This window comes from Macrotis lagotis, chromosome 1 (genome assembly GCF_037893015.1).
Source record: "Macrotis lagotis isolate mMagLag1 chromosome 1, bilby.v1.9.chrom.fasta, whole genome shotgun sequence".
Classification (NCBI taxonomy): Eukaryota; Metazoa; Chordata; class Mammalia; order Peramelemorphia; family Peramelidae; genus Macrotis; species Macrotis lagotis.
Genome location: NC_133658.1, coordinates 766,658,090 through 766,684,425, shown reverse-complemented (window position 1 = coordinate 766,684,425; position 26,336 = coordinate 766,658,090). Strand labels below are relative to the sequence as shown.

General features: G+C 36.6%; 1 protein-coding gene across 2 annotated transcripts in view; it reads right to left on the bottom strand.

Annotated features, from left to right (window-relative positions):
* Positions 1-24,075, bottom strand: part of LOC141508146 (nuclear pore glycoprotein p62-like) — a 100,724-nt gene extending 76,649 nt beyond the window's left edge. For both annotated transcript variants that reach the window (XM_074216497.1, XM_074216499.1), the window contains exon 1: positions 23,763-24,075. The gene's annotated coding sequence lies outside the window, so the exon portion shown is untranslated. The remainder of the gene's footprint in view (positions 1-23,762) is intronic.
* Positions 24,076-26,336: the final 2,261 nt, after the last annotated feature.

The window sequence follows — 26,336 nt, the reverse complement described above, 5'->3', positions numbered from 1 at the left end:
TTTTCTTTTTGCAGGTATTTTTTTTAGGTTTTTTTTTTTTTGCAAGGCAAATGGGGTTAAGTGGCTTGCCCAAGGCCACACAGCTAGGTAATTATTAAGTGTCTGAGATCAGATTTGAACCCAGGTACTCCTGACTCCAAGGCCAGTGCTTTATCCACTACGCCACCTAGCCGCCCCTTTTGCAGGGATTTTTATCACTTCAGGGGAAGGTATGGGTGTGTCTTTTTTTATTCATTCATACAAAACTCTTATTACATAAAAGTTAATACAAGACCTCCCTTGCAGCTTTAATAGCTTCTGATGTATATGCCCTGTTTCCAATAAAATTGAAAGCTTCTTAACTACCTTACAAGGAAATATTGTATCCTCTTATGAAAGATATTTGTTACTGATTTGAATTCACTTTTTAACATTGTATGACCCACAATTTTAATACAGTTCAACATACCTACCAGGTGTTAGCTGGAGTTGAATTATATTGAGTCAATTAATCAACAGCATTTCTAGAGTAACTAAAAAGTGGCCAGCCTCTCCCATCAACCTCCATTTGTGCATTTTGGCTTCCCAAGTACTGATCCCTATAAAAAAAAATCTCTTGGGGTACAACACTCTGCCTTATTCATATGCATGGCTGAATTTCTACTGGCTTTAGCAAAAGTTCATCCAAAAGCAGAATTTGGGGAGGGGGGAAGGAGAGACGCAGTGGTCCAGGTTCTTTGCTCCTAAGATCAGCTGTGGCCCAGAGGATTACCAGAGGATTAATGAGGGGTTGTGAGAAGTTGACTGTCAGAGGCAACCATTAATCTCTAAGAAATAAACTATATTTTTCACTCATACTGTAGCCCCTTCTCTCCCCTGCAAGGTGATAGAAGTGATAGGGAAGAGGGAAATGTGGTTGATAATTCACTACTGAGGCTGTATTTTTTCCTGAGTTGTCTGTGCAGTTTGAGTGGCAAGGAATCAGAATATATTTATAAAGCACTGACCAGATCAAATGTCTGGTAATATTGACTCAAGTTAAGCTGAAAGACAGGCTTGGTTTCTCAGATACCAATGACACAATAGAGTGTTTGTATGTGAGGATCTACATAACTATGATTTAATTAAACCATGGGAATGATACTTTCTCCAGAAAAATTCTTAGATTCAGGAAGACCTGAATTCAAGTCCTTCCTCTGATGTATAATTGTAAAAGTGACTTGACTTCTCCAGTGCTTAGGCAACTCTGTAAGTAGTAGCAATGCTGGTACAAATCCACAGTGATAAAGAGACTCATTTCACTGTAAATTTCCTATGGCAATGAAATTAAGTATATGTTTGTGTGAGTGTGTGTGTGTGTGTGACAGAGACAGAGAGAGACAGAGAGACAGAGACAGACAGAGAGAGAGAGAGAGAGAGAGAGAGAGAGAGAGAGAGAGAGAGAGAGAGAGCTTAAATCATGTAAATGGAAAGAACAACAAAATCAAACTGAATGCTGAAAATTATAAAGACCAATTATAAAAACCAATACAAAGATTCCTCCCCCATACTGCCCTAGATTCTTCATGTTTTTTGAAGTGGTAGATAACTATGAATATGGAAAACTGCATATGACATCAGAATTTTTTTTGTATATTTTTGAACAATTTTTTTTGGTTTGTTTTCTTCCTCTTTAAAAAAAATTCTTTATAAGGGTTGGTTATCTGGGAAGGATAGGATGAAGGAGACAGTGGAAAACAAACAAGTGACATTCAAAAACCTAATAATATTCATTTTTTAAAAGAAATTAAAAACAAAATAAAATTGTAATTGACATTGACTATAATAATTTTATACAGAAGTTTATACAGAAGTAAATTAATTCCCACAGAAAATCAACCAAAAGAACCTGGAAAACATCTTAGACACAAAACATTTGATTTACTTGCCAGAGTTGATATGCCAAAAAGCAACACTAGAAAATAAAATAAACTCATTTGTAATTTCTTAATTTCTTTAAAAAAAAGGTAGCAAGCAGTATTTATATTTATTTATTTATAAAGCAGAGAAAGGTAATTGAGATTAAAAAAATAGCTTGGCAGGTTATCTAGCTAAGAAAATTCAAGGATAGAAATGGGAGTACAAACAGAAGAAAAATGGAAAAGATTTGTAAAACTAACTGGGGGAAAAAGCCATTTTGTTTTTCCTTTCAAGGACAGTGAAACTGAACACTTGGATCCTAACATGGTAATCCCAGAGGAGGTAGAAATGGCACTAGAGAGAATAAAATCAGCTGAACTGGACTGCATACTTACAGAGAAGATTCATGCTCTGAGCAAAAGTGTGAAGGCATTGAGGGATTGAGATTCGAGATATAAGAGATCAATAAGTACTAACCTCTATTTCCATCTATATAAAATGTCTTGAGTGTCATCCACATGTGAATCAAAGACATCTTAGATGAGAATACTATTAGGGAACAAGAAGAACTTTGATATTTTTTTAAACAATAGACTGTATCTTTACTAATTTCACAATTAGTTGAAAGATTTAAGGAATAGAAGATCCCATTGTGTTTGTTGTTAACAATTATGGAAAGGCAGCTTCTTTGGTAGAATTAAATATAACCTCACAATCTAAGTTTTGTTTTCTAGTCATTTATCAAAACCAACAAGATTCTTTGGATTCTATTCAATGAAATAGAACGTCAGGCCAGATGTAAACAAGGAGGTAGATTCTTGAAAAGAGTTTGTCACCATAATGGAGGTGATCCAATGGTCAGAAAAAGGAATTCCATGTAAATGATGAGATTCTCCATATGCTTCTATTTGCAGATGACATTTTCTTGATTGCACCCTGCTCTGAGTATTGAAGGGCCTCCCAGAAGATATATAAAATAACTTTGGCAAATATAAAGAATATGCACTCCTGTTCCATTTAACCACTAAGAGGTGAATTCATTTTTACAAATATTTACTTCAGAAGATAAAACAATAATACAAATAACTTACATCACAACACCTAGGAGTTAGATTTTCCTTACACCTTGTACTACTGAAATCTCTGAGGAGAGGAAGGAGACTTAGGTTCCTAGTGTATTGCAATTCCTAAAGAGCACAGGTTCAGTTCCAAGTCCCAAACCTCCTCCAGGTTCAAGTTCCAAACACTTTGGTTTCTCAGGTCTCCCCTGATGCCGAATATATTGTCCCACCTGATATCATGGCTCCATTATCTCCAAGCTTAAATTTTGACCAGAAAGAGATATCTGACGGACCTGAAATTGGGAAGGACAAACAGCAGAGAAAAGAAAAAATGCACCCGGGCACCACATTTATTGGAACTCCAGAAAAGAGAACAGGGAAAGGAAGTATTTCCCTTCTCACTACTTCATTGTGAGGCAACTATAATGGGATCTTATCCTATGGACTCAGTAGGAAGGGCCATATCAAAAAGAATGCTTAGGTGAGAGTGAGCCAGAAAGGACAGTTGTTTCGGTCTGACCTTTTTAAAAATACAATATGTTCTATTTATGGTTTGGGATGAAGAATACTTCTACATTAGATCATTTGTACATCTCCAAAAGTCCCTTAAGGCACTTCCATGTTAGATGATTGAATATGCTCAAGTGAGTCCATTAACAATACTAAGAAAAGATGGAGTGGCATGAATGAAGACTGACAGATGGACAGCCAGAGTTCTTCATTGGTTTGTTTGTTGTTCAATCATTTCATTTGTGACCCTTTTTGGGGTTTTCTAGGCAAGATACTAGAATAGTTTGCCATTTTCTTCTCCAACTCATTTAACAGATGAAGAAATTGAAATAAAATGATTAAGTGACTTGTCCAGGGTCACATAGTTTATGTGTTTGAGGTCAGTTTTGAAGTTGGAAAGATGAGTCTCCCTGGCTCTAGCCCCAACACTTTATCCACCTAGCTGTTCCTTGAAGCTTGGTATTCTTGCAATTTAAAGAGAAATCAGCAAGTCTCCACAATATTTTTTATTGTGAACTTATGGAAAGACATGGACAAGATTCACACATGATGGGTAGACATGAGCAGGTAGCAATGTTTTATAACTGAAGGAAACTCTCGGACAAATGAAATAACAGGCCCATTTGATTATTTATTGAACAGGCATTTATTAAATGTCTACTGTATGCCAAATATCATATTAGATACTGGGAAAGAAAGACAAAAATCAAACAGAAACAGCTACTTCTATAAAGAAGCTTATTTCTATTAAAGGGAAACAGCCTATAAACAGAGTGGCAAAGCAAATATACAAAGTAATTTCAAGGTGAGAGCACTAGTAGCCAGGAGGATAGGCTAGATATCATGAAAGAGGAGGGCACCTCAACTGAAACTTTCAGGAAGAAATTCAAAATAATGATGAAGAGGAAATGTGAGGAAATGCATCCTGGGAATAGGTGATACCATGTACAAAAGTATAGAGAAAGGAGAAAGAAATTAGCTGAGTGGTACAATGTGTAAAGCATTGGACTTGTAGCCAAGAAGATCTGAATTCAAAACTAACCTCAGAAATTTATTAGCTGTGGGAATCTGGGCAAGTTATTTAATCTCTTTGTATCTCAGTTTCCTCATCTGTAAAATGGAGATAATAATAACACTAACCTCCCAAGAGTATTGTAAGGATAAAATGAGACAATATTTAAAAAAGCACTTTGCAAATTTTGAAGCATAATATAAATGCTAATTTGATGATGATGATGTTATGTATAGAAGACAGCAACAAGGCAGTTTTATTACAATCTAGCATCTGTGATGGGTGCTGATTTAGAAGGAGATTAGTTCTATTAGCCACACTGTTGCTTGGTGAGCAGTTATATATGGAAACCTCCAAGGCACAAAAATGTGTTAGTCATAATAAAGTGAATTCGGCTTTTGGTTTGATTTAGGAAAAATATTATCAAAGAAGTATATTTTCTAAATGAAAGAATGCATTATGGTAGGTAAATTATAAAGCACAGTGCTACCACATTGTTTAAGAGAAGATTGTTTGAAGTTATGAGAATTCTGTAAGGGGTAATATATCATAGCAATAATAAAAATGTATATAAAACTGAGTTAAAGATCACACGATCTGACAAATGTGGGGTTAGATGTTTTAGGGTTGTAAAAATTTAAACATTTTAGCATTGTAAAAATTTAATAATAGACAAATTTTACTCATGTTAAATTAGTAGATTTCTTTTGTTTCCTTAAAACATAAGCATATATATATATATATATATATATATATATATGAATGCATATTCTCACGTACACACACACACATACATTTGATGTTCACAATTTTAACTGCCTATGTCACAGAATGAGCAGTTTAGAAGAAAGAATGCACCACAAACCTCCGCCTTCAGTTTTTAAGTTGTCATATCTATTGTTTATAATTCAGGATTTCCCCAAATAATCATAATATTGTTTTAATGAACATGTGATTTACTTATAATTGACTTCCTTCCTAAACCTTTCAACTTTTCACAAAATAAAACTTCAATCCAACAAAATTCAGAGCAAACTTAATTTTTAGACCATTCTAATAAAAATGTGATCAGATTGACTTGAATCTCCTACCAATATCAATCCTCAGTATAATTTTGAGGTAATAGACCACTATGACAAGCCAGAATTTTCATTTTTTGGGAAAAAAAAGAGCAGCAGGTGATGCAATGGATAGAACACTGGCCCTGGAGTCAGGAGGACCTGAGTTCAAATTCAGCCTCAAACACATAATTGCCTAGTTATGTGACCTTGGCCAAGTCACTTAACCCCATTGCCTTAAATAAATATTTTTTTAAAAAAAAGTATTAGAAAGGAAAAGAAAATTGTATATGGAGTCAGAAAACCTGAATTCAAATCCTACCATCTCTATTTGTCTCCTTGGGATAGGTTACTACTTTCCTGGCACTTGATTTCCTTATCTATAAAATGAGATTTAACTAGATGGCCTTTGAAAATTTTTATAATCTTATATAACCATGACTTAATCTTCACAGCCTTTCAGAAAATTGACCAGTTGATCTAATAGTTTCCTAAGATTTTGCTGTCTGTAATGAAACAAAGTTTTATTTTTTCTTTCTGAAATATATAGAAACTCGCAATCTCTTACAGAAAAGATTCTCTCCTAGAACCCTGCTTGTTCCATGAAAGAAAATCATTGGAGCATAAGTCTGATGTGATTTAGGGAGTGAATTTCAGGAGTAGAGGGGAATACAGAAGCAGGAGTCATGTACCAAGCTCTATCACCTCAGTGATAAAATTGACATATTAAGTATCAATAACTGAAATAGATGATTATTAAATGTACATTGTGGCTAAAATGATTGATACATAATTTGATGATCTCTTTATGTCTTTTTCAGCTTCCTCTACAGAGAAAAGTGATTTTCAGACTGAGAAAAGACAAAGATAAAAATGACTAAATTAGAACTAAATCTCAAAGTAACAAAAGAAATGGTAAGAGAAGATCTAACTATCCTCAATGACCAGGGCCAAACCCATCAAGACCCTGAAAGAACTGGGAGATGTGGAACACTATCTGTAATCTCTAAATAACTGTAGGAAAAGAGACAGGTGCTATAAGAGTAAATATGGCATACTGTTCTAATTTTCAAAACAAAAAAAAGTTAAGTCTTCAGAATATACTGTGATGAAATTGACTTCTGTAAGGAAGCAGAAAAGCTTTTGATGGGCAGAATATAACATAAACTTTCAGCTAACATAATGTGATGGATTGATAAGGAAGCAAGTAAGCAATTATTAAGCACCTAATTTTTACTTTGGACCAGGTACTATGCTAATATTATCTCATTTGATCTTCATAACAACCCTGAGATAGGTGCTATCATTCCTCTTTTACAGTTGAGAAAAACTAAGGCAGAAAGAGTTAAAATGACTCTCCCAGTCTCTTATAACTAGAAAGTATCTGGGGTTGAATTCAAGGTCATTTTTGACTTTAGTCATACTTCTCTGCACTGTACCAACTAAACTGCCCATAGAACTTAAGAATAGAACTGCCTATCTGTCTCACAAGTATTTCTGAAGGGATGAATAGGATATTGGCTTATTTCTAAGAATAGTTTGCCCCAAAAATTGAGTATAATCCTTCAGAGATGGGGGAAGCTGACTTTTAATGAATTAAATGATTTCCAACATTCCTGATAAAAAGACCAGAGTTGAAGAGAGACTTTGGAAGGCAAAGACAGGAGTCAAGAGAAAAAACATTAAAAAGATGGATAAATTTGAGTTATTTGAAAGAAATTCTGTGATGATAAAGTTTTTGCATTCTAGTAGGGGATGAGAAACAAGTTACTCTCAGAACTCTAATGTTTTTAAAAGGGAGTGAAGGAAGTTAGAGAGCCTGGGTGTAGTTTTGATGAATTTTGGTTATCTTAATAGAAGAAAAGAGAAAGAGAAAGGATTAACTAGAGAAGAAGGATGGGGGTGGGAAGGGATAGAATTTACTATCTCATATGACTCGCATAACATCACAAAAAGACATACAAATATTGAAAAGGGAGTGAAGGGAGTGGGCATCAAATGAACCTCACTTTCACTTCAACCAGACAAAGGAGTATTGTATATATACATACATACATACATACATATATATATATATATATATATATATAAAACACACACACAACATTAGTGTATGTACATGAATACATCTACATACAAGGCTTCATGTAGAAATAGATAAGTAGAGAGGGGATATTAAGAAAGAGACTACTTTCAGGGAGAGATATCATAAAACAAATTCCTACTGTGAAGGGTAAATCAAAAAGCTCATATTCAAAGGAAAGAAAGAAGGGGGAAGAATTTTTGATTGGTGTCTGAGTGAGATAAAGAGAAGAACAGCAGCAGAACAGAAGCAGCCTGCATCAATTATAGATCACATGTGTTGAACACACTCCTCTCATAATTCTTTTCTTCCTTTGTAAAGGGACAGGGAGTCAAAAAGAAAAGATGACATAGGGAAATAGAAAATTAATAATCATAACTGAATGTAAATGAAAACAATAAATTAGAAAACAAAAACTAAAACTATGTTATTTGTTTAAAAAAATAACATCTGAAAAATGTTCATAAAGAGATAAAGTAATGGACAGGAAGAAAGTGTATAATGCTTCAGGAAACCACCGAAAAGAAAATTAGATATCAAAATCTTAGACATGCCAACAGAAAAAACAAAATAGATGATTAAAAGAGATAAATAAGGAAACTTCACTATGTTTAAAGGTATAATAGATAACTAATTAATATTAGAACATAATGTATATGCATAAAATGGTCCAGTGCCTAAAACTGTCATAACTGGGGACCTCAATATATTTCACAGCTGTTCAGGAAGCTTTCAAAAAAATTGACCATACACTAGTACTAAACAAACATATAATTGCAGATGTAGAAACAGCACAAGAAAAATCATGTCCAATATAAGACTTTGGAGAAAGGATTAAAAATTAATTTTACATCAAATAATTTAATCCTAAAAAATTGGAGGATCAAAGAGGCAATAAAAATATTTTAATAAAGAAAATGAGACAACTTGCCAAAACTTTTGGGATGCAACCAAAATAGTTTTGAGGGTACAATTTATTTCTCTAAATGCTTTTTAGCAACAAAAGAGAAAAAGAATAGATCAATGACCTGGGCATGCAACTAAAGAAACTAGAAAGACAACAAATGAAAAATTCCCCAAGCAAATACCAAAACAAAAATTCTAAAAGTGAAAGGAAAAAAAATGAATATAATTAAAAACAAATCCCATCATACTGATAAAAAACTAAAAATTCATTTAAAATATAATCAAAATACAGCAAAAAGGGAGAAATCATTAGTTAGTCTAATTTTCTTTTAATTTAAATTTATTTTTATTAAAGATATTATTTGAGTTTTACGTTTTTCCCCCAATCTTGCTTCCCTCCCCCCTCCCCCCCCCAGAATGCACTCTGTCAGTCTTTACTTTGTTTCCATGTTGTACCTTGATCCAAATTGGGTGTGATGAGAGAGAAATCATATCCTTAAAGAGAAGTCTAAGAGGTAACAAGATCAGACAATAAGCTATCTGGTTTTTTTCCTAAATTAAAGGGAATAGTCCTTGCACTTTGTTCAAACTCCACAGCTCCTTATCTGGATACAGATGGCACTCTCCTTTTCAGACAGCCCAAAATTGTTCCCGGTTGTTGCACTGATGGAATGAGCAAGTCCTTCAAGCTTGAACATCACTCCCATGTTGCTGTTAGGGTGTACAGTATTATTCTGGTTCTGCTCATCTCACTCAGCATCAGTTCATGCAAATCCCTCCAGGTTTCCCTGAAATCCCGTCCCTCCTGGTTTCTAATAGAACAATAGTGTTCCATGACGTACATATACCACAGTTTGCTAAGCCATTCCCCAATTGGAAGACATTTACTGGATTTCCAATTCTTTGCCACCACAAACAGGGCTGCTATAAATATTTTTGTACAAGTGATGTTTTTACCCTTTTTCCTCATCTCTTCAGGGTATAGACCCAGTAGTGATACCACTAGGTCAAAGGGTATGTACATAGTTCCAAATAGCTCTCCAGAAGGGTTGGATGAGTTCACAGCTCCACCAACAGTGTAATAGTGTTCCAGATTTCCCACAACCCTTCCAACAATGATCATTATCCTTCCTGGTCATACTGGCCAATCTGAGAGGTGTGAGGTGGTAACTCAGGGAAGCTTTAATCTGCATTTCTCTAATAATTAATGATTTAGAGCATTTTTTCATATGGCTATGGATTACTTTGATCTCCTCATCTGTAAATTGCCTTTTCATATCCTTTGACCATTTGTCAATTGGGGAATGGCTTTTTGTTTTAAAAATATGATTCAGTTCTCTGTATATTTTAGAAATGAGTCCTTTGTCAGAATCATTAGTTGTAAAGATAGTTTCCCAATTTACTACATTTCTTTTGATCTTAGTTACATTGGTTTTATCTGTGCAAAAGCTTTTTAATTTAATGTAATTGAAATCATCTAATTGGTTTTTGTTGATGTTCTCTTTGGCCCAGTATTGCATATGACTTTTATTGCATTGTGATCTGAGAAAGATGTATTCACTATTTCTGCCTTTCTGCAGTTGATCATTAGGTTTTTATGTCCTATTACATGGTCAATTTTTGGATAAGTTCCATGTACTGCTGAGAAAAAGGTATATTCCTTTCTATCCCTATTTAGTTTCCTCCATAAGTCTACCATATCTAATTTTTCTAACAATCTATTTACCTCCCTAATTTCTTTCTTGTTTCTTTTATGATTCGATTTATCTAGATCTGATAGCAGGAGGTTGAGGTCTCCCACTAGTAGAGTTTTGCTGTCTATGTCTTCCTGTAATTCTTTCAGCTTCTCCTCTAAGAACTTGGGTGCTGTCCCACTGGGTGCATATATATTCAATATTGAAATGACTTTATTGTCTGTGGTACCTTTTAGGAGGATAACGTTTCCTTCCTTATCTCTTTTAACACTATCTATTTTTGCTGCTGCTTTGTCTGAGATAAGGTTTGCTACCCCTGCTTTTTTTACTTCAGCTGAGACAAAATATATTTTGCTCTAGCCTTTTACCTTTACTCTATATGTATCTCTCTCTGCTTCAAATGAGTTTCTTGTAAGCAGCATATTGTAGGATTCTGGTTTTTAATCCACTCTGCTATTTGCTTACGTTTTAAGGGAGAGTTCATCCCATTCACATTCAAGGTTATGATTACTAATTCTTTATTGCCCTCCATGCTATCTTCCCTCTGTTTGTATTTTTCCTCCTTCCCCCCCTTTTATCCGTATTTCCCAGTATTTTGTTCCTGAAAACCTCCTTCAGTGTGTTTGCCCTCCTATTCACACCCTCCCCTTTCTTTCCCCTTTCCCTTTTTCCCTTTTCCCTTCTTTTTGTTATTTCCCCTTATTTTCTCCACTCCCCTTCCCTTTCTCCATCCCCCCTCCCCTTTTCCCCTTTTAATGCTTGAAAGGTTAGATGTTTTATAAGTTAACTGAGTATGTGTAGGTTGACTTTAAGCCAAGTCTGATGAGAAGAAGATTCAGGTGTTTCTCCTCTGCTCCCTTCTTCCCCACTATTACCATAACTGGGGTTGGATTTATTGCAAGAATTCTGGGTTGGTTTAGTATTGGAAAAACATAAGACATACATGAATATAATAGATAATGGTTTTGACAAAATAAAACACATTTCTATTAAAATATTTTTTTACAGAAGAATAAATGGACTTCTTCTTAATGTGGAACATTAATCCAAGTGGCAACATTATAAATAATGAAGATAAACTAGAGGCTTTTCTAAAAAGATTAAGGACAAATTAAAGATGATCATTTATTTCACCATTATTTGACATAGTGCTAGAAATGCTAGCTATAGTAATAAAAAAGAAAGAAAAGCACATGCATAGGCAATGAGTAAACAAACTTGCTGCTTTTTTGCAAATATAATGGTCTTCTTACAAACCATGAGAGTACCAACTAAAATTTATGTCAGCAAAGTAGTAGATTATTAAAGTTCATATGAACCATCAGTCTTTCCCTATATTACCAATAAAATATAGCTAAAAGAATTAGAAACAGAAATTTTGTTTAAAAAACTACAGAATTTCCAAGACATCTACAAAATGATATGCAGAAATTGTATAAATACAGCTGCAAAACACTCTTTATGGAAATAAAACACTAAACATTGAGGATTGTTAATTGCTCATGGATGAGTCATGCCAATATTATAAAAATGACAATACTACCTGAATTAATGCATTTTTTCAGAACCACATCAATCAATCTGCCAAAGGATTGCTTTATTGTGAAAGGAAAAAATAATAGAATTAATCTGGAGGAACAGAGGGTGGGAAGGGGATCTAGAAATATCAGATGTCAAACTATCCCACAAAGTAGTAACTATTGAATAGTGGTCAAAACACAGAAAAGTCAATTGGTGGAAGAGATTAGGTAAACATCTTTATTGTTGTTCTATTATTTGCAATCATATCCAACTGGCCATGACTCCTTTGGGGGTTTTCTTGGCAAAGGTATTGGAAAGCTTTTCCATTTCCTTCTCCAAGTAATTTTACAGATGAGGAAACTGAGGCAAAGTTAAATGACTTCTGCCAAGACAGTCAGTGGCAAAGAGGCTATTCACTTGTCAGACAAAAACAAAAATGCATTTCCAAAGTTGTGGGGTGGTGGGGATTTCTGCTAACAGATTTATATAATAATTACAGGAATATTGACTGGGCTTGTGACCTTGCCTCTTTTACTAGTGGTTTTCGTTGTTGCTATTGTTTTTTTCTGAATTAAATCCATCTGTATGCCAATTTTCGAACTTAAGTAATATAATTATCTGAAAGAGAGTAACAACTTCTGATACAACAAGGTAAAGAAAAGCTCTAATCTTGGCCTAGTAATACTAAGCCTAATTTTTGTTCTTTCGGACTCTTCTTTTTTGCATAGGTATGTTCATAGCCTAAGCACAGTGCTCCTGTAACAATAATAATGATAATGATAATGATAATGATAATGATAATGATAATGATAATGATGATGATGATGATGATAATAATAATAATAATAATAATAATAATAATAATAAAACACCTTTCTGGTCCCTGCACCTTAACAGATGGGAGCCTAGACAACTGGTGAAAAAATCAGTTGGTGCATGGTAAAGTAAACTATTTTACCTGAAAAATTAAAGCCCAGAAGCTAGGACCAGTGATCAGCACTGACCATCAGACCAAGAGACCATTGGAGAGCAAAGAAGCCCAGGACAAAAGAGAGTCAGGAGATAGCAGAGAGATTATCCAAAGAGGAAAAGACCCAGAAAGAGGAATGTGATGATATCACTAGCACACTTTAATATCCCTGTATCTCCAGAGCTCTAGTTGCTCTTTCCTATGTGTCCCTTTGCTATTCATGTTCTCTGTTTCATGATATAGGTGTATGGGTGTAGGTAAGAATGTGAGGGGGTTCAGGAAGGACTAGTACCTCTGGCAAGAAGGCTTGTGAGCCCTTTTGGGGGTTATTCACTCACTTTTGGTGTCCACTTGTCACCCAATTCACCTAATGCTATAGTATATGCAGTAGCCATGACCTAGCATACCATCTTGACAGATGGGCTAAACCAAGGTGAGAGTATCGAATATGCAAATCTATTGGTAAATTAAGGTATACTTACCCCAAGCATGTGAACACTTCTCCCAGCAGAATGGGAGTTCCAAAGGCCATGAAGGTGGCCTAAGTATTGTGAAGTACTTAGAGTTTGGTAAGAAATCAAAGATGCCTAAGTCAGATGCTGCATCCCAGGACCTTGTCAATTGTCCTGATTTTTACTTTGCCACTGGACTTAAAAGATTCAGAGAGTGAGGCTAATGATTATGCAACTCTACCTCATTTAAATCCAACTCATGTGCAAATCAAAATGCCACCCATGATCATCAATAGCTTGATGTTTTGGTCTTTGAAAATGAAAGGCAAACAATAACTCCATGATGTGTCCTGGTCATTTGTATTTCTTATGTGTGTGTGGCCTCATGCATGAATTCTATATGACACATTCTTCCCATTGATGATTCATGTATTTGTGGAAGCATATGCCCAAGTTTATGGATGCAATCTCTATTAATAGCTCATAACCTTTTATTCTCTGTATATAATGAGTCATACATAAGTCACATTTTCTTAGAACAGCCTAAGAAATCTACTTTTATTATGACATGAGGCATCTCAGGTTACACAGTAGACACAGGTAAGTAAATTATAGAGATGCAGCATAGTCACAGAGTTCATCTTTGGTCAGTTTAGAATTTTATTGATCTTTCTTTTATATCATCTGCATCTATCCCATTGGCCCAAATAGCTATTTCTAATAACAAAGACTTTTAAAAAGCAATAATAGACAGTATTTATATAAAGGTTTAAGAATAAAAAAGCATTTCAGCAAAACCAACAACATATCAACCAATTCTTCCTATAGGCCTTTGCCCTTCCTTCACCTTTCCACAGAGGGAGGGATATACAAAGCAGACTTTAAAAAATATAGATTTTCCACTCTCCTTTTGATACACTTTAAAAAAAAGCACAATGAGAAACATTTAAATTCTGTAGAAATAATATTGGATAGTTGCTCTAGCAATTTTCAGTGGCAAAAAAAGAAAATGTAAGCTAGGTGAACCTCGTTATCTATAGGCTGAAAAACAAGAGGCCTGATAAGACACAAAAGTGATCAGCGCCCCCACCCCATCACTTGGCCATTCAAACCAGCTTTTAGTGATTTCAATGAACATAACTGAAAGCATTTTGAATGTAGGACCAGTGTTTGAGAGTGGATTCTGAAAATGACCTTAGGCAAACCATTTTATCTTAAGACCCAATTTCCTCATCTGTAAAATGGCAACAATAGTACATGCATTATTTAGGTGGAGATATGGAAATATGAAAAAGTGTTTGTTAGACCACAAAAATGCTAAATAAATACAAGCTCTTACTGTTATCTACTGTTAATTTCAAAGAAAATAAAACTCTTCCTAGGGCTCTTTGTTTTGTCAAAAGATGGGGGTGGAAGTCTTTAAATATTATGAGAGAGGGTGAAAGAGAAAGCTAAGTTATCTTTCTCCCTGATCTTAGCCCAGTTTAACTATGAAGATAGATATGGGGCAGGGGTAAAGAATGATATGAAATTACAGAGATCCTAAATTCCTGAGTTATTGCCAGAATGCTGAGAGTAAAAGAGAAGTAAAGGAAGGGGAGCTAATATACAAAATGAATAAATAAATAAACAAATAAATGCTCAATTAGAATATACTTTAACTTTATAAAACACAGGTAAGACTTGATGATCCCCAATACAAGGGGGAAAGTATTAATATAAATAACATTCCCTAGCAAAATGCTAACCTTTTTAGAAAAAGAGCCATCATTAGTAAAGAATACTTTTTGAAGTTTTGCTTTTGTTTCTTTTTTCCTTGAAGGAATACATCTGTAGGAATGTAGACATGCAATTCATACTCTTTAGCCCAGACTCCCTTGCACTGAGAACCCAATGATGGTCTAAGGTCTCTGAAAACAGTATTTGTCCCAGACACAAAACATTTCAGAAAATGTCCCTATGCTCTCCCTTTCTCAAGATACTTTCAATTATTCTGCTTATTTTTAAAGAGAATATCCCAGTTAGTTCTTCATTGGTGTTTATTCTTTCCATTTCACACTTAATGATGTTTGTCCTTCATTCTCAAAGAAGATCATGACATCAAAGGAGATGATGCCATGACAAGCACGAGAATTGAGTTTGAGTGAGGGATGTTGTGCCAAGTAACTAGTATCACTTTCTCTTACAGAACCATCTGGGTCCAATGGCTCAAGACTACTGGAGACAGCCCTGCATAAGAGACAATCAAGGTTAGGTGACTTGCCCAAGATGACACAGCTAGGACAAATTAGAACTCAGGTCCACCCAACTTCAGGGCAAGGGCTCACCCAGTGCATCATCTAGCTGTCCTAATCTCTTAAACAAGAAAGGTGGAACCCTGCTCAGGTCACACAACAGAATGCATGGAGGAACGACGCAAAGAGGTCAGAACAGAGGTAACCCCAGGAAACTAACTAGTGCTTTCTAGACCCAAGTTGCCTTTCAAAGCCATTGTTAATTCCATGAAACAAAAATTCCTAAATCTGAGATTCTGAACTGTTTTAGATTACTTTTTTTATGAAGAGTGTGGGGATGATAGAAAGACCACCAGATCAAGGATCAATTCTAGTAATATCACAAGACTGTCTGACTGACCTAAGGATATCACTTTACAAGACTCACTTTCCTCCTTTATAAGGTGGAGGTCCTCAGAGAATTGTTGTGATCAGTATGGATCAAATGTTGACTCTGGAGAATCATGCATGAGATCCCTGCTGCTGGTCAGGCTGAGGCTGGTGGATCCTAGGAGCATAATAGTTTTTACTGACAATGACAGCAGGGCAAGTTTCAGGATCAAGTTTCTCCATCATAAAAAAGGACAAACTGACTCAGGTTAGAAACAAAGGAGGTCAAAGCTTTTCTATGTATGACCTTGGACAAGTCACTTAACCTTTTGTCCCAGTTTCCTCAGCTGTAAAACAGGAATAATAATAATATCACCTACCTACCAGGATTGTTATGAAGATCAAATAAGATAATATATAGTACAATGCCTAATTCTATAAAAATGCAAAAAATAGTAGTGGTGGTAGTTATCAGTCATCTAGGTGACATTGTGGATAGAGTGCTAGGTTTGGACTCTTCTTACTGAGTTAAATCTGACTTCAGACATGTATTAACTGTGTGACCCTGTTTGCCTCAGTTTCTTCATGTGTAAAATGACCTGGAAAAGGAGATGGGAAGGATTCCAGTATCCTTGACAAGAAAACCCTAAATGGAATCATGAAGAAGTGGACACAACTGAAAAATAATTCATCAATAGTAGTAGTAATAGTATTAGAAGTGGTAGTAATAGTAAAGGTAGTAATGGCAATAGCAACAGTGGGGCTGATGCACTTGGTGCCTGAGTAAGATAGGAGGCCCATTTTTAAAAAAAAGCAAATAAAAATGTATGTCAAAATTACCTTTTAGAAAACAAATTACTAATCAGAAGATATTATTACTACATTAGCATTATTATCAATTATTTGACAGCACAGTATAATGGATAGAGGATTGTTCTTAGAGTCAGGAAGTTGATTCAAGGCCTAGGTGACCCAGACTAAATGTGTCACCCCAGAAAAATCACCAAACCTCACAGTGTCTTAGGCAACTTTATAAAATTCTTAAGTTGAAGAGAAAATGCTGCTCTGCCTTGGTAGAAGGAGCTTCCTCCTGTGAGAGTTCTCTATGCCAGTGAAATCATAGTTCTAGGTCCTATCTCTGCTATTATAGCTTTAGAAATCATTCCACATTTCCCTAACAGTGATTTGGACTTAGTTTAAGGCTAAGGCTGATCAGAGATGGGCAATATCTGAAGACTTGCCACTTAAATTGTCTGCAAATGCATCTGCAGATATAGAAATGATAACTAGGATGATGATGGGCCCTTTCCTGAAAAATTTATTTTGTTCAGACTGAAAGAAAATCTGTGCCCTGGTTACCAGCAGAGTATTCTAAAACAAAACAAACAGTACATAATAATAAAAATGACTGAGCACTATAGAATGTTAGAGCTGAAAGGGGATCTTTAGGAAACAGTGAACTCAATCCTCTTCAGGAACCTTTATGTCCATAAGGGTCAAGTGAGCTCATGGTCATATAGTTATTTCATGGCAGTCTAGTTACCCGATTCCTGTCCAGTGCTCTTTCTAGTATGAACTTTATTTCCTTCTTATGACCCTAACCCCTCATTTAGAAGGTAGTCAGTCCCTAGGTACAGACTTCAAGTGAGGCATAAGGATGAGACGCCACATAGAGATTATAATTTCATGTATGTAAATGAATAAATGAAATACAGAATTTACTAGAAGAACCAGAATTGCGACTAGGGAAAACTGTCTTGGGACTAGATTGGGCTTTGAATAACAAGCTGAATTTGAACTTAACAAGGAAGTTCACTAATCAGAGGGGCATATTGTAGGTGACTTTGGTTATTGATTAGCTGAGACAACTTTATAAGAAAACAGAGAGGCAGGTATGTATCTGGTGGTTTCTGAAACCCTCCCTTGGCTCTTGCCATATGAATAAAAAAATGACTCTGGAAATCACAGGTGTTTTCCTCCAACTAAATATCCTCCCTCTGATGCCTCATCATGACAGGGAAGTGACCTGGGCTTATCAAAAGCTATTATCTAATAGAGGGCTAGTTTTGTCAAGCCAGGAAGACTTCAAGCCTGGCAAGGAACTGTATGTCTCTGGTCCAAGGATCAACCTAGTCTAGTTCAGATGGGTGCATTGCCAAGGTGATGGTGGCTTCCCCTTCCCTGGGAATCTTTAAGCAGAGACTGGATAAACCATTCATCTGCTATGTTATAGTGGGGATTCCTTTGAGGTATAGATTGGACCAGATGGCTTCTGAGGTCCCTAACAATTCTGTGATTCTTTGATTTTGACTTCTGGGTAATAACTGTTTTGGATACCAAAACTAACAAAAGCTGACAGCTAGGACATGGGGGAAATCTATGGGGGGTTCGGGTTGACACCAAAGCAATAAAATCAGTTCTGAAGTATTGAAGCATAATAATAGCTTGCATTTCTAGAGCACTTTTACAGGACTAAGTAACTTGCCCCAGTCACAGGGATAATAAGTATCTGAGGTCAGATTTGAATTCATGTAGATGAATCTCCTTGACTCCAAGCTTAGCATACTATCCACTATATCATCCACTTGCAAAATCTTAGTAGTAATGGTATTCCTGAACCTTACTTATCTCTTCAACCTCCCAAAACTAACAATGTGTTTTCTCCTATTCTTCTTCCTACTTTTATCAAAGATAATCCTCTTAAAACCTCCTTCTTTGTTTACCAGTAGGACCCTCATCCTCAGAAAGACCAAATCCTACTTAAAAAATATCCTTATAAAGATCTTACATCTGTCATCTAAACTTTGATGACCCAGTCATTGAACTGAAAAATTCCCTTCTGTTGAAGAACAGGAAAGGAAAATAAAGAGGGAATGAGGTCACAGTTCAGCAGGCTGTATTCCTATTTCTTTTATCAGCAACATGGACAGCATCCAACTCTACAAGTTAATTCAATTCCCTTTTGAATCTAATAACTATAGATTTGCCCATTTTGGCTTCCCTTTTTTTCTTTGCCCTTCTTTGACATATGAATACTTAATTGAGAAGACATTTGGTTTGGAAGTATTGGTGCCTCACAAGATTTGCTCTATAGCTCCATTGGCTTTCTTTGGCCCTTATACCACAAGACTAACACTCTTTCCAAGGATTTCATAGCCTCCCACTGTAATGAAGATGGGCCAGGATAGAAAGTAAGCATTGTTTTGTTGAATGTGGGAAATGGTCCCACCAGAGCAGATTCCATTGTTTTAAGTCTCTGAATTTTCATGGCAATGATGGCTAGAGGGATATACAATTAGCCACCATGGGAAAGAGTCTTCTCATGTCTGGTGTCTCTTTTCTGGAGACATGTTATGGGAGAGGGAAAGGAGGTAACCAGGTCTGTGGTCTAGGGAGTTGCAGAATGTTGGTTCAGGGTTCCTGAGAGTCTGAAGGAACTCAGTTTAGGATCCTTACTCAGCTTCTGCCAAAACCAAAGCCTCTTAATTCCGAGAACAATGGGCAAGGCCTCCAGCCAATTGGGTTTCAGGTTGGGCTGTCACTGAGGCTGAATGCTCTCTGGCTTGGGAAAGTCTGAAAGTCCTTCCTTCTCTCAAATGCCCATTCTTTAGTTCCCTTTTCAACCACCCCTTGTAGAGATTCTGTGTACATAAATTTCCTTCAGTTCCCGTTTCCCCACTAGTAACATTTCCCCCCTAAGGAACCATGTCCTGAGGAATCTACAGATCTTTAAATTTAGATAGAAACCCTCAGTTTTAAAATACTGGAATTTAGATGCTGAATGAAACCTCATAGCAGGCTGAAATCTAGCAAGAACTCAGGGGCACCCCCATGTTTTGAGTTTACAAGAATAAGAGGCTGGGAAATATGGACTGTAGAACATAAGAAGGGTTGTCCAACAGATATAAATATGACACCAGTATCCCTGAAAGAGGGCTGCCTGGTGCTACAACTGAGGGCTCTCTGTTCCGTGTCTCTTTCTGCCTATCTGTCTCCATGCCATGAACTGATTCATTTTCTCAAATTAACTAGTGATTATTAAGTATCAAGCACTCAGGTTCAGAATTCTGACTCTGAGGATGCTTGATTGGTGATTGAGTGGGTGCAAACTTACTTAGGTCACATGCCAAGACAGGCTCAGTAATCATATCAATATTATTACTTCTGAAACAGTCCTAAAGACCCTGGTAGCTCCCCATATCAAAATGTCCATCCCTACCTACCATAAATTGTCTCTTTCTATTTTGAACTTTTCTTTAAAGAGCAGGACTATTTTACTTTGGTATTTGTAGTTAGCACAATGTAAGAAGCAAAGTAAGGACTTAATAGTATTTTTTCATCCAAATGTTTCCAACCCACCACAAATCCTGACTTTTAAAATCCCTTCCAACTCTAAATTCTAAGTAATCTGATATTCAGTAAATGTTTGTAGAGTTGAATTGAATTACTAGTTCCACCATTAAGTCCTCCCTCAACGTCCAGTGCTGTCCCCTACTTCTAGCTCCATGGCATGTTTATATATGTATGCTCATATATTCAGGGCATGTACACATGTGTGTATTGTGTGTGCATATATGTACATATAGGTCAAGTATAAATACATACACACCCATCTGTATACATGTATATGTGAACACACACATGCATAAGTATATATCATACCTCTGTGTATATATGCATACATGCCCATATATATGTAAATATGTAGTATCTATATAAGTATATGCTGTTTCATGTTGTTCTTTAATTTTTCTTTTTAGCCCCAATTATATCAAAAACTTCTTGAAGGCAGGGATTGTACTTTAGGTATCTCAGTATTTCTAATAATGCCTTGCCCAGTTGACTACATGTAGCAAATGGATTATTTGTTTAGAGAATGAATGGTTAATAAATGAAGTATGAATATAGTGGGGAAAATATTGGATTGCCTGGATTTGAAATCTGACTCAACTCCCTTCTATTTGAATGTCCTTACAAGGCAGCTAAACTCTAGATGGGGTTCTTTTTTTTTTTTGCAAGACAATGGGATTAAGTGATTTACCCAAGGTCACACAATTAAGTAAGCATAAAGGTTCTGAGTCCATCTTTGAACTCAGGTCCTCCTGACTCTAGGGCTGGCATACTATCCACTGTGCCATCTAGCTGCCCCCCAGATCAGGCATTCTTAACCTGAGGTGGTTTGATCCTTTGATCCCTGAATAGGTGCCAGGGAAGTCTGTGAATGATTGTTATTTTTTCAAGATTATTGGTTTCCCTTATAATTCCATGTATTTTAGTTTCTGCATTTAGGAACATCATTCTAAAAATAATAATAACTAATAAAATAATAAACTTTCCTAGGCAAAAAAATTTTAAATTAATGTTGCAGATAACCACTAAGATTCCTTTAAACTCTAAATTCAGAGATCTTGTGAATGAATGAACAAGCCATCTGCTTTTCTAGGTGATACGGCAGTGAAGAAAATGATGAAATGATACTTTCCTTTGAGTAGTTTATAATCTAATTGGGGAAAACAGTACACAAAACCACAAAATAAAAGCAGAAGCAGCTGTTAAATTCTATATCATAGGCAATAAGTTCCAGGAGTTCAGACAATAGCCAGATCAATGGAGGTGATATATACAGAGAAAAAGCACTGACCTAGGAGTTCAGAATTCATATCCTGATTTTTCTACTTACTACCTGTGTACTCTTGGGCAAGTGACTTGACTGCTCTGGGCCTTAGTTTCCTCATATATAAAATGACAGGTTTGATCTAGATATCCCCTTCTGTCCTTTCCAGCTCTCTATCTATGCTCCTAAGGCAATGTGACCTGACCTAATCAATGAAGGAGTCATTTTCCCCCCTTTGCTATCCCTTTTTCTTTCCTCTTATAACTCTCCCACTCTATTTTTCCTTTTCTCTTCTCCTAATTTTCTTTGCTCTGGCCTGACCATGCCCTAGTTCTGTTGATGGGCACCCTGTTCCCAATCTTGTTTAGTGACCACTGGAGCCTGCCAAATCCTATTTAAAACAAAACTCTTGGCCTCTGAGAATTCTAGGAGAGGTTTTCTGTGGAGCAATGTTGTAAAAGCTGCATTGACTTTTCCATAACCCCTACTCCTACTTTCATAGTGTATAGTTCAGTCCTCCTTAACAGAATAGAAATATTCAGTCTCCACAAGGACAAGTTGGAATGAGGCATGTTATTTCCAACATGAATGTAGCAGCAGTTCAAGACCACCATCTCGAGGGGCATCTAGTAACTTCAGCAAAGAGATCCAACCACGATGAAAGACACCCCACCATGGAACAGCCAAGAGTGACCAGCAGTGCTAGAACCCAGGCAGTCTGGAGACTGGCTGTGGTGACTCTGGGTAAAACCAAGTCCTGGAAGGTGGCCAACAGGACCCACCCAGGAATGACTGATGGGGGAAGGCAGGGAAGGAGGAGGAGTCCAACATGCCCAGGTCAATAAGAAATGGATCTGCTTTTAAGATGATAATAATAATATTAAATTATAAATCATACAAACAAAGCCCTGGCTTTGAACCTGGCATCAACTCAGCTTTAGATGATAGAATATAACAGGAAGGCGGAATCTGTGGTCAGGATATGGGATCTCTGGAAGAACTAGTCACTAGAAAACATGCCCACACAATCTCTCTTTGTTGTGGGCTTTCTGACTTGGCCAGCTGAGAAAGGACTTTTGGACTCAATAACTGCCCTTCTCCAACCCACTCACAAATTATAAATGCCACAGACTGTGAAACTGTGGGAGTGGGCTTTTTTTTTTCCTGGAGAGCTTTGTGGAAGGACATGATATCCATTTGAATAGAGGGATTTCAAGAGGCAGTGTGTTAGACAAGATGAACTATGACAGTCACTTCCAGCTACTTTGCTTTTGGATCTGGTTATGTAAGCTTCAAATTGAGAGACCAGGAAATATTGTCCTGAGGAGTAATCTGCCAAAGGCATTCAGGAGACCCAAGAAGAAAGCTGCCACTCAGGAGCAAGGAAAATGAGTGTGAAAGGGAGCTCTCCTCTTAGGGTTAAAAACAGTTTGTCAAGAATCCTTTGCATGCAGAACATTCAAGAACTGGTTGGGGAAGGGAGGAAAGACTAGATTTTGACAGCTAGCTAGACAGCTAGGTCTAGCACTGGAGTCAGGAAGATCTGAATTCAAATCCTGCCTAAGATACTTCTTAGGTATATGATCCTGGGCAAGTCACTTAACTACTATTTGCCTCAGTTGCTTTAACAGCAAAAAGGAGACAATACCTACAGCCCAGGGATTTGTGAGGATCAAAAGAAAAAATATTTGTAAGGAGCTTAAAAAGGTGCTTGTCAATAGCAGATGCTTAATAAATTCTCATTTCCATCTTACAAAAGAGAGAAAAGGCATAGTTCCTACCAGAATCACCTTACCACTGAGCCTGGGAGATCTGGGTCAATGGAAACCCCAGAATTGTTAAGGCCCATAAAAATCTCTCTCTCTCTCTCTCTCTCTCTCTCTCTCTCTCTCTCTCTCTCTCTCTCTCAGTACAGTGACTGAGTTGCTAGTCAAATGATTGAGTTCACAGAGCTCTGAGAACAAAGGCTATTTTGATTTTTGTGTTTGAATATCTCTAGTGTTAGGCAGGTGGTAGGGTGCTTAATAAATGTTTATTCAGAGACAGAGGATGAACAAATTTTCTCCATTGGACATTTGGTTTTTTCCCCTCTTCTTTTCAACAGAGAAAACCTAAGAAAGTCTTGCTCACTCTATAAGGATGCAAAGGGGACAGTGATATTCTTGAAAGTTGGAATGAGTAGGTGCTACTGAATCCACAGATAGCAATTGATTTTCTCTTTTATTACCTCAAAAATAACTGGGGGCAGCTAGATGGCTCAATAGATAGAGCATCAACCCTGGAGTCAGGAAATCCTGAGTTCAAAATCAGCCTCAGACACTTAATAATTGCCTAGCTGTGTGACCTAAGGAAAGCCACTTAACCCCATTGCCTTAGATAAATAAAAAAAAAAAAACTTACCTGTCAGGAGGAAGGGATGGTATATGATGAGAGGAGAAGAGAGTTCTGTGTTTCCTCAGATGAGACAATGACAACTTTCACCAGTCACACAGCTGGTAAATGCCTAAGGCAAAACTTGAATTCTGACCCTCCAATCTCCAATTTCAGCACCCTATCTACTAAGCCATGCTGCTTCTCAAGAAAATTAGTTTTTCTAAAAAACCAGTGGAAAATGAAAAGTGAACACAACTCAAATTCTACATCTTCCCCAAAGAACAAAAAAAAATTCATAATCATTTGCTACAACTTCTGTGGTCCAAGCACATGTGTTGCAATGCTAAGGCAATTGACCTTGAGACAAAGGTTACTTCCTCAACTTATCTTTCAGATGCAGGCTCCATCTGCCTGGGTGGGAAAGGCGAACACCTCCAGGAGCCACTGCCCTTGTTAACTGTAATTAGGTTGGCACATCAACTCTTAAAAACATTTTTCCTCCGAGCCAAATTCTCAGAAATGACTGCTCAGACTCCTGTACCATCCCATGCCAAACAAAGTATGAGGTTAAAGCCTGAAGAGCAGCCTTGGTATGGTCTAGCCATTTCCAAGGTCACCATAGTTCAAATGTGGAGAAAACATCTTGAGTAGGCTTTAGGCTCCCGAGTTTTCTTCCTCTGCCCCCATTCTTCCTCTTCCTAACCTCTAACTCCCCTCCCATGAGCTCACCATTCTGTTCATATATGCCATGGCCAGGTAGGCAGATATTATTGAAGAAGATCATGTACTGGTCTCCCTGAGGGGAGAAAACAGGAAATGGAGTTAATTAAAATTCTGCTGCTCCATAAAAAAGAATTCATAATAATTAATATCAAAATGTGATCTGTGGAATTTTTTTTCATAGAGCTTTCAGGGCTGGGCATGCCAAGAAATAAAATAAGAATAGGTAATGAGCCTCTGAGAACACAGCTCCACAAGGTAGGGTACACTGGAGCCTGGAGAGGTTTTAAAATGAAGAATAAAGATGCTTCATTTAGAGAAAGCTGACCCTTGTAGTATAGTGTCTACTACCAGTTCCCTACCTTCATTATCATCACCGAAGAACTCATGGAGGCCTTTTGGCCTTAGGAACCTCATGATGCTTTATTTAACTTATCACTACCACCCCCCTCCAGATATATCTCCAGTTTTCTGCCTCTGGTGTGTCTTCATGAAAATCACATGTTTTCAGATAATTCTGGAGGGTATCCAAAAAACTTCAATCCATATATTAACACTCAAGGAAGATGTGTACTCTAATAAGTAAACAATCACAGGTAAAAAGGTTCATGCATAATCTTACTTTATCCAGAATTGGAAACAAGGCTGAAATCCTTCAGTCTTCATAGAACTATCAAATTTCTGAGTCTGACCTGTTCTCTGAATGAGTCTTTCTGTCAGGTTCCTCAAGAAATGGAGAGCTCCCCATCTTTTCCCCCATTTCATCTCCTCTGCTTCCTCTGTTTCTGTCTCTTGGAGGATCTACTTTTTATTATTCCCTAAGAAGTCTATATCTTGACTAATCCTCATCTCTCTGATTCTAATCAGACCTTTTCCTCCTCCCCTCCCCCACTTTCAAAATGAAGAAGTTTATGGAAAACACAGAGAATTATTTGCTTAATCCATAAACATATAAACCAATGACTCTAGACCAGGGAAGTCAGATATGGGAGTAAGACAAGCTTGTCAAGAGGCTACAGAATATATTTGGTAAAACTTTACTATCCTATTAAAGTGAATTACTCTTTTCCTTTTTTATATAAATGCACATAGTAAATTCTAGAATTTGTTTCCATTCATATTAAATAGGGACTACCTTGAAGGTTTATGTTATATACACAGCAAACTAGAATTTATTTCCTTTCCTTTTCAGCAGGGCATATAGGAAAGTTTACTGAACCTAGGGGGCACAAGGACTGAAAAACACTGGGAATCTCTAAAATGAGTCAATAAACATTAAAGTGAACATTTTAAAAATTAAATTTCATTTTATTTTCAGTACTGCATTTTCTCCTTCCTACTGCTTCCTAACCTACCTCCACTCCAATTTGAGAAAGAAAAACAAAAACCCTTGCTTACCAAACATATACAGCCAAGCAAAACATATCCTTGCACTGGTCATGTTCTTTATATATGTGTATTTATATATGTGTATACATAATACATGCATATATATCCATATATACACACACACGTGTGTGTGTGTGTGTGTGTGTGTGTGTGTGTGTGTATATGTTGATCTGTACTCTGAATAACTATCAGGAATTGTTTAATCTTGAGTGCTTCAGAATTGTACTTAGTCATTGTTCAATAAACATTTTTTTTAAGCTCCTGCTATAAGTGAAGCATATTGCTAAATGCTGATAACTGGAGACATAGACAAAGAATGCTTGAGGACATAGTACTTACATACACTTGATCATATTGGGGATTGTGTACTGATCAGGTGGTTCTGGGATTCTGGAACAGTAAGAGATAGTAGATGAAGCACTACAGCTTCCCCCCCCCCCCACCTAGGTGAACAATAGGAGCTATGGGAAAAGGCAAGTGTGGGGGTTCCCC